The sequence below is a fragment of the Dipodomys merriami genome, unplaced genomic scaffold, assembly GCF_024711535.1.
Source record: "Dipodomys merriami isolate MVZ:Mamm:240054 unplaced genomic scaffold, mDipMer1.0.p SCAF_8, whole genome shotgun sequence".
In the NCBI taxonomy this organism is placed as follows: Eukaryota; Metazoa; Chordata; class Mammalia; order Rodentia; family Heteromyidae; genus Dipodomys; species Dipodomys merriami.
Window position 1 is genome coordinate 56,008,832 of NW_027206401.1, and position 16,616 is coordinate 56,025,447.

General features: G+C 41.1%; 1 long non-coding RNA gene across 1 annotated transcript; it reads right to left on the bottom strand.

Annotated features, from left to right (window-relative positions):
• Nucleotides 1-9,238: 9,238 nt before the first annotated feature.
• Nucleotides 9,239-15,657, bottom strand: LOC138819165 (uncharacterized). The gene is made up of 3 exons (XR_011369334.1): nucleotides 15,530-15,657; nucleotides 11,598-11,707; nucleotides 9,239-11,220 (listed from the first exon to the last, which is right to left on the bottom strand). It is a non-coding gene; the product is annotated as an uncharacterized lncRNA (long non-coding RNA).
• Between the last annotated feature and the right edge of the window lie 959 nt (nucleotides 15,658-16,616).

The following is a 16,616-nucleotide window of genomic DNA, read 5'->3' on the forward strand; positions in this document are numbered from 1 at the left end:
AACTATGAAATGATAAATTTGTGTTGTTTTAAGTTGCTAAGACTATGGTCATTTGTCATGCAGCAACAGAAAACCAATACATGCTCAGACCTAGATAACTAAATACAATAATAATTCATAATTGCCTACAATAGTGACTTTCTCATGGTAACGAACATCCAATAATTGGTACTGTGGTAGAATTGTCAGATATCTCCCTGTATCCCATTTCTCTTCTTAATACTTGAAAATAAACACTAATTTGTATTCAGAGGCCTGAAGAAACTTATCAGAAAGTATGTTTAATGATAATCATGTAGCAAGAATTTCAAAGCCTGACTCACAGCTGTAATCCTAGCTATTCAGGAGACTGAGCTCTGAGGATCATGGCTCAAAGCCAGCCCACTCGGGAGAGTCCATGAGACCCTTATCTCCAATAACCTAGTCAGAAAAAGCCAGAAGTGGCGCTGTGGTTCAAGTGGTAGAGATCTAGCCTTGAGCTAAAAGCTCAGGGACAGTGCCCAGGCCCAGAGTTCAAGCCCCAGGACCAACAAAAAAAAATAAAAATAAAAGAATTTTGAATTGTATAACTTTTTTCCATTCTCTACATTTTATTTGATTGCATTAAAATTTAATGACAGGTAGAATTCAAAAGGTAATTGAAGCAGGCCATTATTATAGCATTTTTTTTAATTTGCCATTGCTAGAGTTATTTTTTCTGTCATCTAAGATATAAAATATTTTTAAAGGACTAAAGACAACACATTAATATTGGTAATGTTGTTCAGATCTACATAGGATATTAAGTACTATGAAGGTTTGGTTATTATTAAATATTTGGGGAATGCCAAAGGAAATGCACTTGATCAGAGAGAAAGGATCCATTTTATAATCACCCTAAAGAAAGACTGAAAGTGCCATGGGATGTCTGTGACACAGCTACCCTGGGCCCTGGCAAACACTGACACGTGGTGAAACGCGGTAACAAGGGGCCTCGCTCACCAGAGACCACCTGGGAAGCCATGGCCTCACGTCTGAGCATCCTGTGTTCTCCCAAAGATGAGAGGTGAATGTGAAATCACCTCTGGGCACCCGGCTTTTGCAAGTCTGCCTGCAATAAAAGTTTCATCTGAAGAAAAAGCATTTTTTAACATTAGCTGGTGTCAACAGTGGTTGTGAGCTTAGTGAAGTATTTATTACACAAAACCCAATTACCAAAATAGCATTTATAAATTTAGCATGTTGACGTATTGATTTTACAAAATTAGGTCACACGTACATTTATTATTTCTGTTTAATGAATGACTTGTTTACTAGCAGAGTCTTGCTATGAAGCCCCTATGGGCCTCAAACTCGGGATCCTTTTGCCTCTGACTCTAAAGTTCTACCTTGCCTGCATAAATTCCTCTATTAATTGAAAAAAAATGTCACATAGCAATTTTAATATAATCTAGATAGCACTTTTATAAGAGATTTTTGTGTTTATATCTACCTATTTTCAAATTGACCATCAGAAAATGCAGGAACCTTCATTAATTAAGTGGCATTGATTAAACCAAAAATATTCTATTTGTTGTGGAAGTTTTGTGATTACACTAATGACTTTAATATCACTTAAAACAAAATTAAGGTTTGGGTGAAAATAGTCTTTATATACTAAACTATTTTATGCTCTTCCTAGGTCTTAATCTGGGGACTAGGAGAAGCTCCCTTAGCTTTTTCATTCAAAGCTGTTGCTCTAACACTTGAGCCACACATCCACCCACTTCCAGCTTTTTGGGGGGAGGGGGGTCCGGTCGTGGGGCCTGAACTCTGGGCCTGGGCGCTGCCCCTCAGCTCTTCAGCTCAAGGCTAGAGCTCTACCACTTGAGCCACAGCGCCACTTCCGGCTTTTTTCTTATGTGGTGCTGAGGAATCAAACCCAGGGCCTCGAGCACTCAAGGCAAGTGCTCTACCACTGAGCCACCTTCCCAGTTCCACTTCCAGGTTTTTGTTGGTAAATTGGGGATAAGAGTCTCAAGAGTTGTTTGCCCAAGCTGGCCTTGAATGGAGATCCTTAGATCTCAGCCTCCTGGGTCGCTAGGATTACAGGGGTGAGCTAGCTGCCGCTGGAATTCTTCATTTTTCATATGAGCAAACTTTTTCTACCACTGCTATTATATGGCAGATGCTAAGAGCATCTCAAGACCCTGCTATGCTGCTCCTGTCAGTAAAGACTGTGAATGTATTCTTGAATCTAAATTTTAAATTATTCCCGATTGGAAACAGAAGAAAGATTTGCTCAGATGAAGGCTTATTGCTTAGTATATATAACACTCTTTGTAATTAAACTTATACATTTTCAAATACATTTTTGTATAGTTCATTAGAATCTAAATGTTTTCTCTGGGAGAAGACATTTCGTTTTTATAAATGCACAGTTTCAAATGTAGTCTACAGGTTCCAGTTAATACAACTCTAAAGGGAAACGGAATGAAAAGTGACTTCAGATGCTCGAATTCACATGTCAATTCTAATTCATGTATGCATTCTCCTGATGCCAGTGCAGCATGTATGTTCCAGCTATGATCTCCAGGGATGAATGATGTGAGCACAGCACAGAGACCCTGCTGGGCCTACAGGAAGACTGGCATCAAAACAAACTGATGTCTGGGCTGAAATTCTAGCTACTTAGGAGCTTGAGACTTGAGCATTAGGGTTCAAAGCCACCTGGGCAGACAAATCCAGGAGACTTATATCTTCAATGAACCACCAAAAAGCCACAAGTGAACGTATGACTCAAGTGCTAGAGCACCAGCCCCGGGTGAAAAAATCCAAAGGAAAGCACAGAGTCCTGAATTCAAGCAGAAAATAACAATAGCAACAAAAGTGAATGGAAAAGAAATCAGCGAAATTTACCTGAAGAGCTACATAATCCTCTGTTCATTAACAGAAAACGAAAAGTACTATATCAACATCAGTGTGTAAAGGAACAGCTTATTAACAGCCAACCCATCTGGTTGTCCAGGGTTACATGGACCGTTACCATTTCCACAGGAATAAATCATAAAAACTTGATGTGATAGGCATGTTCATTATCGGTATGAAGCCGTGCAGTCTACGCTTACATCATACCATCATTAGGATCTTGCAACTACATTATTGAATCCATCAGTAGCCACTAAGTGTACATTTTAGGAAAAAGTAACAAAACTCAGTCTGATCTTTCTTGAACATGCACGCCTTGGCTGAGAACAGTTGGGAAATCATGTAAGGCCTCCAAGCCTGCACTCTGAGCTGTAGGGAATATGACAGAGGACAGAAGAACTTCAACACACCCTGACTCAGGAGACTCCGAGATGACCAAGTGCCAGCTGACATGTGTGATGTCCTGAGCTTAATGCTAGCATGTGCATGTGTGCACACATACACACACACACACACACACACACACACACACACACACTCACAGGTTCTGTGATTCTGTTGCTGATTTTAAAAAAAACTAAATTCAATATATCTGACTATCTAGGTTAATATCTTTATAACAACAGATTTCACAGCCATACAATTATTCTGATCCTGTTAAAATTTTTCATTTGTAATTTATATAAACCTATACTCTGGCTTGTGTGTGTCTGTGTGTCTGTGTGTCTTTGTGTCTGTGTGTCTGTGTGTGTGTGTGTGTGCTTGAAATCACTGTCTCACTTCCTTGCTTGGCGTTTTTGCTCAAGGGTGGCACTCAACCACCTGAGCCACATCTCTGGCTTTTTGATGGTCAGTTGGAGATACTTTTCTGTACGCTCTGGTTTTGAACTGAGCTCTTCTGATTTAACCCTCGGGAATAGCTAAGGTTACAAGGGTGAGCCACCAGAATCTGACTCATTCTGTCAACTTTTCATGTGAAGTAAAACCTAGAAGAGACATGACTATAATGGTATGAATCAAAATCCAAAAAAAGAAGAAAAGAGGAAGGAAGGTAGGAAAGAAAGAAGGAAGGAGGGAGGGAGGGAGGGAGAGAGGAAGGAAGGAAGGAGGGAAGGAAGGAAGGAAGGTAGGAAGGAAGGAAGGAAGGAAGGAAGGAAGGAAGGAAGGAAGGAAGGAAGGAAGGAAGGAAGGAAGCAGGGAGGGAGGGAGGGAACTGGAATATAAGGCAACAAGGTTAATCTGGAGTACACAGTAGAGGTCAGAAGCTGCTCTCACGATCAGTTACTGGGGCACAGGTGCACTTAGTTTCCATGTTATCAAAGGCAGCATGGTATCATGATGCCTTACTGGATATTTTTAGACCATTCTAACGTATGTAACTTTCTCACTCTGCTTTCTCTTCAGATCACAGAAGTCTTTTACCTGTGACTAACATATACAACTTCTCATTTTTCTCTATTTCAGAGGACTTACATCTAGGTAAGCTTAAATGTATACCACCTCCATGGTATACCACCAACCTTTGATGGCATTTTTAAAATAAAGTTATCTAGCCAGGTGCTGGTGGCTTACATGTGTAATCCTGGCTACTCAGGAGGCTGAGATCTGAGGTTTGAGGTTCTAAACAGCCCAGGCCAGAAAGTCTGTGAGACTTCTTCCCAATTAATAAGCAAAATGCCAGACTTGGAGATGTGGTTCAAGTGGTAGAGCACTCAGCCATGGGTGAAAAGGCCAAATGAAGGCACCAGGTCCTGAGCGGCAGCCACAGTACCTGCACAAATATGTATTTGGGGAGACAGGTACAGTTCATAACCAGCAGCCTACACTGGATCTTCTAACTCCATTCATAAATATCCCCAGCTTCCATTGACAAAACTTGTTTAATTCAAAGATGCCTATCTTCAGACTAGACCATTTCCTTTAACTTCAGAACCAGGTAGCCAACTGATGCCAGAAAGCTGCTTTCACTGGGATGCCTCCAACTTCAACAACCTTTAGGAATCAAATTCAAATCTTCCCAGATAAAACTTGAGATCTCTCAGACACACAGCCATAAATACGCCACAGTCCCTTGCTCACCAATATTTCTCTTTATAGGCTATGTGTTGCCCCATGCCTCCTGCCTTTACCCTGAGAATCCTCGAAGATTAGCTGCGCAGCAACCTGGAATGATGGCTAATTCATATACACACAATAAATTAAAGACAATACTCCATTTCAATCCTTACCCCCATTGCTAAGGTAAATTGAGCTATAGAAAAAGCAAGCTTGAGAAATTCTTTTACTTGGTACACACTTACTTTATAAGAAGTTTCCTCGGATCCCATGAGTATAAAATACCATTAATTACCAGGATCGTGGTGGGCAAGGTTTTATGATGTATTTTTATCCTGGATCTGGGAGAAGTATGTGTTCAGCCACAGTCAGAAGACGCTGGGCCAGCAGCCATACGGGCTGTTTGCAAGCTCTAGCTGTGATTTCAGAAAGGTTTCTTTGGAAACCGTTTTCTCTCCCACTAGCTCTTAATAGGGCAGGGAAAATTGCCTTACAACATGAACCTTTAAACTTGCCCTTATTTTTACAGCCACTGTTGCACTGAACATCAACGGAGCCCTGCTCATATACCCAGGAGGCTCTGGTACTCAAGGTCTTGCGCAAATCCATGCAGTTTAGTTTAGCTGAATGAGACGCCGTTGTGTGAACCATAAAGAAAAAAATGTAAATGAAAATAATAATAATAAATAAAAACAGGCCCATAAACCACATAAATTCCTATGCTAAAATACTGAATCATTTTAGGTGTCTCTCTCTAATTTTTGTCCTTTACTTTCCCAAGTTCTTCTTGCAGGTAAGATCTGCCAGCTAGTAAAGACCTGCTCTTCTGTGCTGGGAGTAGTAACTCATTTCTTAACGTGCTCTAAAATTGTGATGATGTTCAAGGCATGAGATCGCTTCCTAACTATATCATTAGTCTTGTATGAGAGATCTCCAAGTGGCTCATAGAAACTTACATTTGCCTTTTACATAGATATTTAATTATTTTAAAAAATACAATACACATTGTTAAAGGCTTTGCCAAACACTGGTGCTACACACCTGTAACACTAGCACATAGACGAGGCTGAGATCTGCGGATCACTGTTCAAACACAGCCTAGACAGGAAGCTCCTTCAGATTCTTATCTCCAATTCACCACCAAAACAACAGAAGTGGAAGTGTGGCTCAAGTGGTAGAGCACCAGCCTTGAGTGAGCAAGCTAAGTGAGTGTGCAAGCACCTGTGCTCAAGTATCAGTACTAGTGCACATGTGTGTGCACACACACATACACATACACACAAATGCTATTAAAGAAATAAAAGAATAATAGGACAACCGATATGATGACATAGTGAAGAAAGGGTTGAATAAAACAAGAGACGTATTATCCAGCTGTGATTCAGTCAGGAAAACTAACCTGTTTAAATGTGACAGAGTAGAGAATAAGCACAGTAATGGTGCTCGCCTGTGGAGAAGCAGTGCTCACAAAGGCAACAGCGTGCACAATGGCTTTGTACAGCACTCCAACCCAGGAAAGCACAAAATACACTGTCACCCACTCCCAGAAGCAGGCTGCTATAGAAGTGCTGCTGAAAACAAATGTCAGCCTTTACACCTGCCAGGGCCTATGGCGAGTCATTTAACCTTTCTTTGGCTCCAATTCCTAATTTATAAGAAAGGGAGAACTACTACCGCCATATTGAATCTAGATTGTCCTGAATGATTCTCACAGCAAGGAGGCTTCAAAATCCCTCTGATCTGGATGGTTAGAATGTTCGGGAAGGAAGGTTTAAGAATGAATGAGGTTGGATGGATCCGATCTTGGAGGGTACTGGGTGAGAGAGGAAGAGAAATCAGGGGTAAAAGGGAAAGATGGGCTCGGGGAGGGGCCTAGAGCCGCAAACCTCCTGCCATGGTTGTTGGAGAATCAGGCAGCGTGTCTAAGAGCCTCAATTTCAGAATTAATAAGCAGCAGAACCAGTTCTCAAAAGCAGATATGTCTAACTGTGTGATATTCTGAAAATTGCTTTCAAGTTGAAAAAAAACCTTAAAAGAAAAGAAAAAGGGGGTGAGAAAGGGAGAAGAGAAGACATATAGACAGACAAACACTGAGACACAGAGATAGAGAGACAGACAGACAGACAGACAGACAGACAGACAGACAGGGAGCAACTTCAGGTTTCCAGTCTTGCATGTAAGAAGTTTAAAAGGATGACACAATAATTCTTATCACCTGTATTAGAGAAATAAAGTTAAAAAACAAACAACAATTGCTTCCCCAAACTGAGGAGACAGCCAGATGGACTCAGACAGTCATCAGACAGTTACAATGGACCCGATAATCAATCTCTCTATGGCACAGCGCCCGGGTGGGAAGCTTGAACCCTCGCTGCTGACTCACCAACAGCTCAGCATGCGTGTCTTAATGCCTCCCACAAAAAAGCATAGGGAAAAGCATGGAAGTGGGAAGGTGGTTATTAGGGACCACAGCTAAGGATAAGAGGGGGTAAGCAACAGTTCGCTCCTGTAATCCCAGCTACTCAGAAGGCCGAAATCTGAGGATTGCCATTAGAAGCCAGCCCATGAGACTCTTACCTCCAATTAATCACCCAAAACTAGAAATGGAGCTATAGCTCAAGTGGTAGAGTGCTAGCCTTGACCACAAAAGCTCAGGGACAGCTCCCAGGCCCTGAGTTCAAGCCCCAGGACTAGCACAAAAAGAAAAAAGAAATGCTCACAAAAGGAGTATTAATTACCTTACCTATCCTCTATTTTTTATGATTACCAATAACTTTATGCTATAATTTGTCCTCCAGAATAACACAACTATTCATATATCCAATGCTGGTATAAGAAAGAAATGCAAACATATTTTAAGTGTCTGTGTAGATTTGATCTTGTTTTAGGAATCAGCAATAATCTAACCAAAGAACAAGTATAGAACTATACCAAAATTGTTTCTTGAAAAACTTGATATAAATTTGTTAATTACAAAACATTATAGATATATTCATTTGTTCCTTAAACATTTACTGAGTTTTGTCTAAAAATGTGCTGTTTGGAGTGGACATGAATTCTGCATGTCATTGGCTTCTGCCTATGAGCTAATTCTGCCTGTGAGCTAATTAATCCTAAGTACTCAGGAGGCCGAGAGCCTGAATCACACTTTGAAGGAAGAAAGTCAGAAGTAGAGGCATGGCCCAAATGGTTGAGCTCCAGCCTTGGGGAAAAAGAGCCAAGTGAGGTCCTGATTTCAAGCCCCAGTACTGGCGCTCACATGTATGTACGCATGCACACGTGCATACACACACACACACACACACACACACACATACACACACACACACAAATTAAGCCCTGCCCACATTTAAGCAAAGCACCATAGCTGTCATACAGTATAGGGACATAGTATGGTACAAATGAATAAAAGCTGTTGCAGGACAATATGTTTTTGCAAACATCAATGAAGAGGAAGAGCAAGGTAATAATGTTTCACAGAGAACAAAACAAGTTGGTCTGAATATGTTGGATTTCAATGGTTATTTTCCTTCCCAGTGGATCTACCCAGAAAATTGTGGGAAATATAAAGTCAAGAACTGTCTGGGCTAAAAATAAAAATGGAGAGATGGCAGAAACTACAAAGATGATCATGGAGATCACTCAAAGGCAATCTCTAAACAGAGAAGAAGGTACAGGAATAGACTACAGAAAGATCAGTAGCTATTATATCAAGTTCAAAGTGAGCACTACTGATATTGTCCTGGGGTTATTTTTACTACATGGATGACCTTGTTGGTGGGCTAAGAAATGTATGACTTTGTTATCTTTTGAAAAAGAAAGGAGGCTGAGGTTATCACATTGAGACTTCAGGTCAAATGTCAGTTCATGATTGTCAACAGTTCTTTGACAGAGCAGGCAGGGATGGAAAGGAGTATTCCTGGCCTGGCTGTGGTTGTGAGAAGTAAGGAAAGGTGCTAGACGTTTTCCTCTGCAGTGTTTTGGATGGGGGTGGAGCCACTCTCTTCCATTTCCAAGTGAAGAAATGAAGTTAACTACTTAAAAGACAAATGGCTCCTGTGTGCAGATCTTGTGGTGTTTTGCCTGGTGCGGGGAGATAAGTAGATTTAGAATATGCAGCTACGGGTTTATCAGTAGCAAGAGACCAGGTAACAAATTTCATCAAGCAATTAGCCAGGAGAACATCATTCATTATATCATTTTTATATATAGCATTTATATCACATGTAAATCTTTATAACAAAGAATTATAGATCATTAATTATAATTATTAAAATTAGAAATTTATTATGACATGTACTTTACTATGATATAGACTTAACTATATGTGTGAATATGTATATCTGTGTGTATACATGCATATGAGTGTATACATATATGTGCTTGCAATGCATGTATACATATACAGTGTATGTACATATATGTGTGTGTATGTGTGTTGCCAGTATTATGGCTTGAATTCAGGGATTCATGATCTCTCTAATCTTTTTCCACTAAGTCTGGCATTCTACCAGTGTAGCCACACCTCCATTTCCAGGTTTTTGCTGATAATTGGAGATGAGAATCCTTCATATATGTCTACCTGGGCTGGCTTTGAGCCGTGATCCTCAGACCTCAACTCCTGAGTAGTTAGGATGATGGGTGTGAGCCACAGGCACCTGGCTAAAATAATATTTATGCACCTTTGGACATTACCTTATATCTGTTAGATTTATTATTTTTAATGATGAATACTCTAGAAAAATATATGAATTCATAAACTGGGATTTAATCAGAGTTTAGTATATTTAGAAACACAGTAAAGCAAGCTCATATTGTTAACCAAACATATTTAGGAATTACTGCATTGCATCATTCACCTCTTTTTATTAACTTAACAATGGAATTTAAAAGATGTTCTTTCCTAGTAAAGAAAAGACTCAACATAAAAGACATTCATTTAAAATTTATATTGAAAGAAACAGATCTACTACTACCATTTCCAATGTAAAAGAGGAATAGCAAACACACTACTATGTTTCTTTTTTTTCTGTTTGGTGGTTGGGTACTGGGACTTGAACTAAGGTCCTCACACTTTTGCTTAGCTTTTCTGGCACTCTACCACTTGAACCACACCTATACTTCCTGCTTTTAGCTGGTTAGTTACAGATAAAAGTTTCATTTCTTTCCAGGCTGGCTTCTAATCTTGATCCTCATACCTCAACTTCCTAAGTAGTTGGGATTACAGGCATGAGCCATAAGAACCTGGCTTACTACTACATTTCTCCTAGTCCCAAGAAACAGAACAGCTTTGTGCTGGGTCAGTACATGAACAGTTGCACTGGTGGGTTTGTTAGGACTTTTGTATGTCCAGTTCTGAGTTTAGGCCCTAGAGACCTTGATATGAGATATAGCAAAGCCAGTAGAGGAAAGGGCTCGAGTTCTCCTCGTGATGAACATTTGTGCTGCCCAGTTACACCTTGCTCAGAAAAATAGCTATGAATCTCTTCTGTGTTCTCCTTATACAAAGTACTACGTGATCATCTCCTGGAAAAAGGCTCAATGAGCCATTGCACGTGAGTGGCCTGGATCTGATTTGTTCTGTAGACCATGCTACATGAGCAAATGAAACTCTGTCATAGATGTGGTCACACAGAGGAGCTCACTAACACTCACCAGCACAAGGCTTCACACCACTCATGGAGGCTCACCAACACAGGGCTTCACACCACTCACTGACACTCACCAGCACAAGGCTTCGCACTACTCACTGACACTCACCAGCACAGGGCTTCACACCACTCATGGATGCCCACCAACACAGGGCTTCACACCACTATAACATGTTATAGATAGTATATACTATGTACATTACGTATTATAATTGATATTACAATATATAGCATACTAATGTTATACCTTTGTAATATATAAAAATATAGGATCACATTGATTATAATTAATTTAATTATAAATCCTATGATTAAATTTGTTGATATAAATACAATTTATATTATAGATGATTTTAATTTATATAATGTATAATTTTTATTAGTATAATTTATATTATAAATAATTAATCTTACTTTACATTACTATATAAATAGTAATAAATGTTTTGTAGGATATTAACTATGTATTTCCAACGAAGACCATGTTGTAGCATTTTTCTTAACTTATGATGGAGCTTCTCAAATGGCACTGCCGAAGAGCCTTTTCCAGGCACAGGAAAGCACTCTGCCCAACACTAATTAGTTTCCTTTTCCATTTTCAGAGCAGTTCTGTTTCTCAACACAACCCCTAAACACGAAGATAATGAAAATTAATATAGCTGGAAAGCAGTTCAATAACAAGTGTTTATAGTTTATAATTGTTGTGTCCCTTCTGGTTTTTAGAAAATCTGTGAGCTCTGAGGAAAGGCTCAAGGAGTGTGCAGGCCCCTGAATTACACAAGAGGCACGGTCTAGCAAAGAGGAGTGCAAATTAAATTATGCTCAGATTGCCCTCGGTGAACCGACTACTTCCCTGAATAACTATAACCTGGCTCTGAATGCCAATCATTTAATTCATATTAAACCCATACTATATGTGAATATTCTCTTCCCAATATTTTGTAGTGGATTTATAGGAGAGGGGAAGATGTTTAACCACAAAAAAAAAAAAACCCAAAATGTTACCATCGCATTTCTATAGTTTTTCCTCATCACATTTTGTCAAAACATCTTGTAGTGGGTGCCAGCAGCTCACGCCTGTAATCCCAGCTGTTCAGGAGGCTCAGATCTGAGCGCTGTGGTTCAAAAGCAGAAAAATGGATGAGACTCTCATCTCCAATTAACCGGCTAAAATCCAGAAGTGGAACTGTGGGGCTCAAGTGGTAGAGTTGCTTACATTAGAAAAAGCCAAGGGAGAGCACAAGGGCCTGAGTTCAAGCCCCAGGACTGGCATAAAATAAATGATAGAGACACAGGCAGACAGACAGACAGACAGACGAATAGATAGGGCATTTTGGTAGCTAGGATTTGGGGAAGGGCACTTGAGGAGAAACAGCCTGAGCAGGAGTTGGGCAGGAGGAGGCTTGGCTCATCCTCTCCCCTCTCACTGGTAGGATCACACCTGCCAAAGCATTGAAAACAGACCCAGCAGGGCTTGTTGACATCATGATTATCCTGCAACCGCCAACAGTCTTTGGAATCCATGGGGAGGGTGAGGCCAGTGGTAGACACTGTAGGAAGGAAGCTGGGGAGAAGAAGCCAGTGTCACTGGGAAGCAGAAGCACAGTGAGAACATAAATAAGGGCAAAGTATAGAAAGAAAGAGGCAGGATTCGATCTCATGAAGAAGTGTCAGACACAGCCCCTAGTTGGAGAAGAGGTGACTGGGCACTGCTGCTGAGTTTCCAAGCTAGGAAGAGCAGGTGTTAGGTGAGAACCCTGAGGACTGGCAGACTTCAAAATGGCACGGATGAGGTGGCCTAGAGTCCAGCTTCATGTGTGGAGTGGTTAATAACAGTGTCTGGCCCGAGCGCCACTAGCTCATACTAATCAGCTAATGATGTCTAGATAATCACAGTTTGAAGCTGGCCAAGGCTGAACACTTTGCAACACTCCGTCTTCGAAATAACCAGCAAAAAGCAGGGCTGGAGGTGGGTTGAGGTGGTAAAGAGCCAATTGAGCAAGCACAAGTCCTGAGGTCAAGTCTGGGACAGGAAAAGAACAAATACAGGCATGAAGAAGGAAGGAAGGAAGGAAGGGAGGGAGGGAGGGTGGGAGGGAGGGAGGAAGGAAGGAAGGAAGGAAGGAAGGAGGGAGGGAGGGAGGGAGAGAGGGAGGGAGGGAGGGAGGGAGGAGGAAGGAGATAAAAAGAGAAAGAAAGAAATAAAATGAGAGGAAGAACTGACTTTAAAAATCTTTCGATTATACTTTTACTGCTCTTTTTGATTTGTGAATCTTTTTATAAAAGTTCTTGACTATCTCACAACCTAGAACTGTGTTGCTCCTGGCCCTGACAGTCTTCCTTTTAAAATTCAATTCTTAAAGAAGTGCAGGCACCGTGGCCTCTGTAGGAGGGCTGGAGCCTAAATTCAAGAGCTCCTGGACTTCATTCGCTCCAAACACTGGAGAATGTTGGATTTACTTAAAGTCTGTGAGCCATCACCGATGCCCTGTACTCCCCTTTGAACTCTAAGAACGCCAAAGGCTTTTAGCATTCATTCATTCATCCACTCATTTATTTGTTTTTTATTTAATTTATATAAAGCTGGGGTTGGAACCTAAGGTCTCTAGCTTGCCAGACAATTACTGTATCACAGAGCCACACCCACACTCCAACTATAAAAATTCCTCTGCATTTTGGTTTCAAAAATAGTTTAATTCAGACTGCTCCTCCTCTCTCTCTCTCTCTCTCTCTCTCTATTTCTCTCTCTATTTCTCTCTCTCTCTCTCTCTCTCTCTCTCTCTCTCTCTCTCTCTCTCTCTCTCTCTCTCTCTCTCTCTCTCTCTCTCTCTCTCTCTCTCTCTCTCTCTCTCAGAGAAAACCTAAAAAAATTCTTCATTAGTCATGCACTAGTGGTTCTCACCTGTAATCCTAACCATTCAGAAATCTGAGATTGGTTTGAAACCAATCCAGGCAGAAAAGTCCCTGAAACTCTCATCTCCAATGAACCAACAAAAATCCAGAAGTAGAGGTATGGCTCAAGTGAGAGCATACTTCAAGGCCTGAGTTCAAGCCCCAGTGCCAGCACATATACTCAGCGCACACACACACACACACACACACACACACACACACACACACACACACACACACACACACACCCCACACATGCATACACAACCCTTCCATATATATTTAAGTTGGTGTGTACAATGCTGCCACAATAAGGGTAAGAAGGGCCCATTCACCCTTTTGAAGGGTGATGGCACTGAAATAGGTAACGGAGACATCAGAAAAGGAACTGCTCAATCCCTCACTCCCAGCTGACACAGCAGACATGGTGCGGGGCAAGTGTGCTCAAAGAGAATCTGGCAGGGAAGGAGGGCAAGGCATCCACAGCCCTGGGAGACAGCCCGCAGCCCCACCAGCCATCTTGGTCCTTGGGTTGCATCGTAAGAGCTGAAGGCCTGGAAGACGGTTTTCTGGTTTTCCTGTGAGGTTTACTATCTGATCCTTATTTCCTCGTTCTTTCATCCTTCTTACTTCTTCAGTACTTTGTAGCCCTGGGCTTTTGCCACTTGGCAGGCAGATCTGGGTTTTTCCACTTATCCCGCAATCAGTAGAAGCCAAAATTCCCCCACTGCTTTTCTACTACCCCAGAGCACCAGAAATGCCTGTGCATTCCATTAGAGAACAAAGCCAGAGCGCGTCAAAGGGATGCGCCAAAGGCAGAGGGAGCTGCAAGGCCTAGAGGAGGCACTGGACATGCTCCTGAAGACAGACCAGAGGTGTCACAGCGCTGGCAGAATCAACCACCCAAACACCAGAAACTAGTCTAACTCCTATTTCAAGTGGGTAATGTCTAGTATAGAAATACTAGAATAGTAGAAATACTAAAGTACATAGCCTACTCTTTGCTATGTCTGGAACATACTCATACACTAAAAATCATTTCCCTCCCTCCCATGACAGCAGCACAGCTCAGCCTCTGGGTGTTATCTGAGGCTCCTGCCATTCTGGAATTAGCATTCGTAAGTCTCTCTGTCACTTGCCAGCTCTGACAGCTCTGATTTTCTGTACACTTCCCCCTCTTCTCCACCTCCATCTTGGTTTTCTCTACAGGCCAACCTGGAAGGTTAGAAAGGCTGGCAGCCAGCCTGAGCGAGGGTGGACAGAAGAGGAAAAGAACAGAAAGCAAATCTGCCTGAAAACAGCGTTGTCAGGTGGGCTGGGCGGGCGGAGGTGGCTGCAGGCCTTCTGTCTGCAGGGGAAGCTGTAGCCACTCATCACTTTCTTAGACTGGATGTGCATTGCTGGAGCACGAATGACTTCAAAGGAATCCTGGGACGGCAGCACCTCCACAGGTGCCCCAGGAGTAATCTCCACAGGGACAAAGACAAGACATGACATTGCACGAGACATTCCAACACACCAGTTACATGGATCCAGACACGTAGACGGAAAATAAAGGGCTCTCACAATTCCTGCAGTGAGGGTAGCTATTTCCAATATTAATAATTCTAAAATAATAACTAAAACCAATAACCTTGCCTACTATACTAATACCACAATAAACTATCTGTGAGTTATTGAAAAACAAAAAATATTTTCATTTGGTGTAATTTTTAAATGTTGATATAATTTATCATGAATTGATACAACTTACAAATGTATACCATTTTAAAATTTTTACACAATGGATGTCAGTAAGTACTGGTAGTAAACAAAGAGCTTATTGTTTATTTATAAATTCTTATTCTAACATCTCTGCCATGATGTTTTACTAGCTGAAAAAATGACCATCTTGTTTTTGTTCTTCTCTACTTAAATTTCTTGATGTTATACTCACTAGTTTAAAATATCACTGTTACCTTGATCAGTGAATTCTAAGTGCTAGGTTCTTATCTACTTTAGTAGTAATAAAATACTATCAAATACATTTTGCGATACAGAATTACCTTTTCTTTTCTTTCTCTCCCATTCCTAGCGGCGTCAAAGTTCATCCTGTTATGTTTTCTTTGAACATAACAAAACTTTTGCCATCTGCTTCACTCCACAAAAGCTTTAACTGCAGCTATTCTCTGGAGGACATAGTAAATGTTTGACCTCTTGCTTTTCATGTTTCCTTCTAAAATGGTAACCTATTAAGTCGATGCATTATTTATTCAAATGTTGTAGCAGAGCTTTTCAGCCTTGTGCATGGGACATTAGCCAACAGCAATCTCAGCGCTGTGGAGTTTTTTAGAAGTGTCTTTCATGTATGCGTCTTTCAGTAGGACACAATTTACAAACAAGCTCTGAACCGATGATGAGGTTCCACCAGACATAAGGACTTGAAATACTCAAGATGTGTCAGAGCAAGCCCTTACAGCATAAATCACTAAATAAATATAAATTGTGTTCAATACTTACTGACTTGGGAAAGACATTGCAGAGCTGAGATCCATTTGTCAATTGGGAAAATCCCTGCTCCTCTTTCTATATCATCTATTACCTTGGTATACACTAAATTGAATTTAAAGGTGCTATTAAAAGTGTTTGTATAGCTAATGAGTCACCAAATCTCACATCTGTCATCCTAGTGACCCAGGGGCATGATATGTGAGGATCATGGTTTAAAGCCATCAGGGGCAAAGACATTCATGAGACTCATCTCCAATGAACCAGCAAAAAGCCAAAAGTGAAACTGTAGTTCATGTGGTTGAGCACCAGCCTTGAGTGAAAAAGCCAAAGGAGAGTGTCCTGGCCCTGAGTTCAAGTCCCAGAACCAGCACACAAACCACCAAGTTGTCCCAGGTCATGTCCCCTTATCCGGACATCCGCATTATTAGGCAGCAGCTCACCAGGGTTTCTAAGAACAGAATCTGTGACCCTTCCATCTGTGCCTGAACACCTCTCAGGTGTATGAACCTGTGATTCAAATGTGATTAATATTTTACCTCCTTTGAAATGCATGCGTGACAGTGGTGACAATTCCCTGTGCAGCGAAGCAGTGCCTTCTGTACTTTCGTAGATAATTCACCATGGGGCAATTTGTTTTTCACC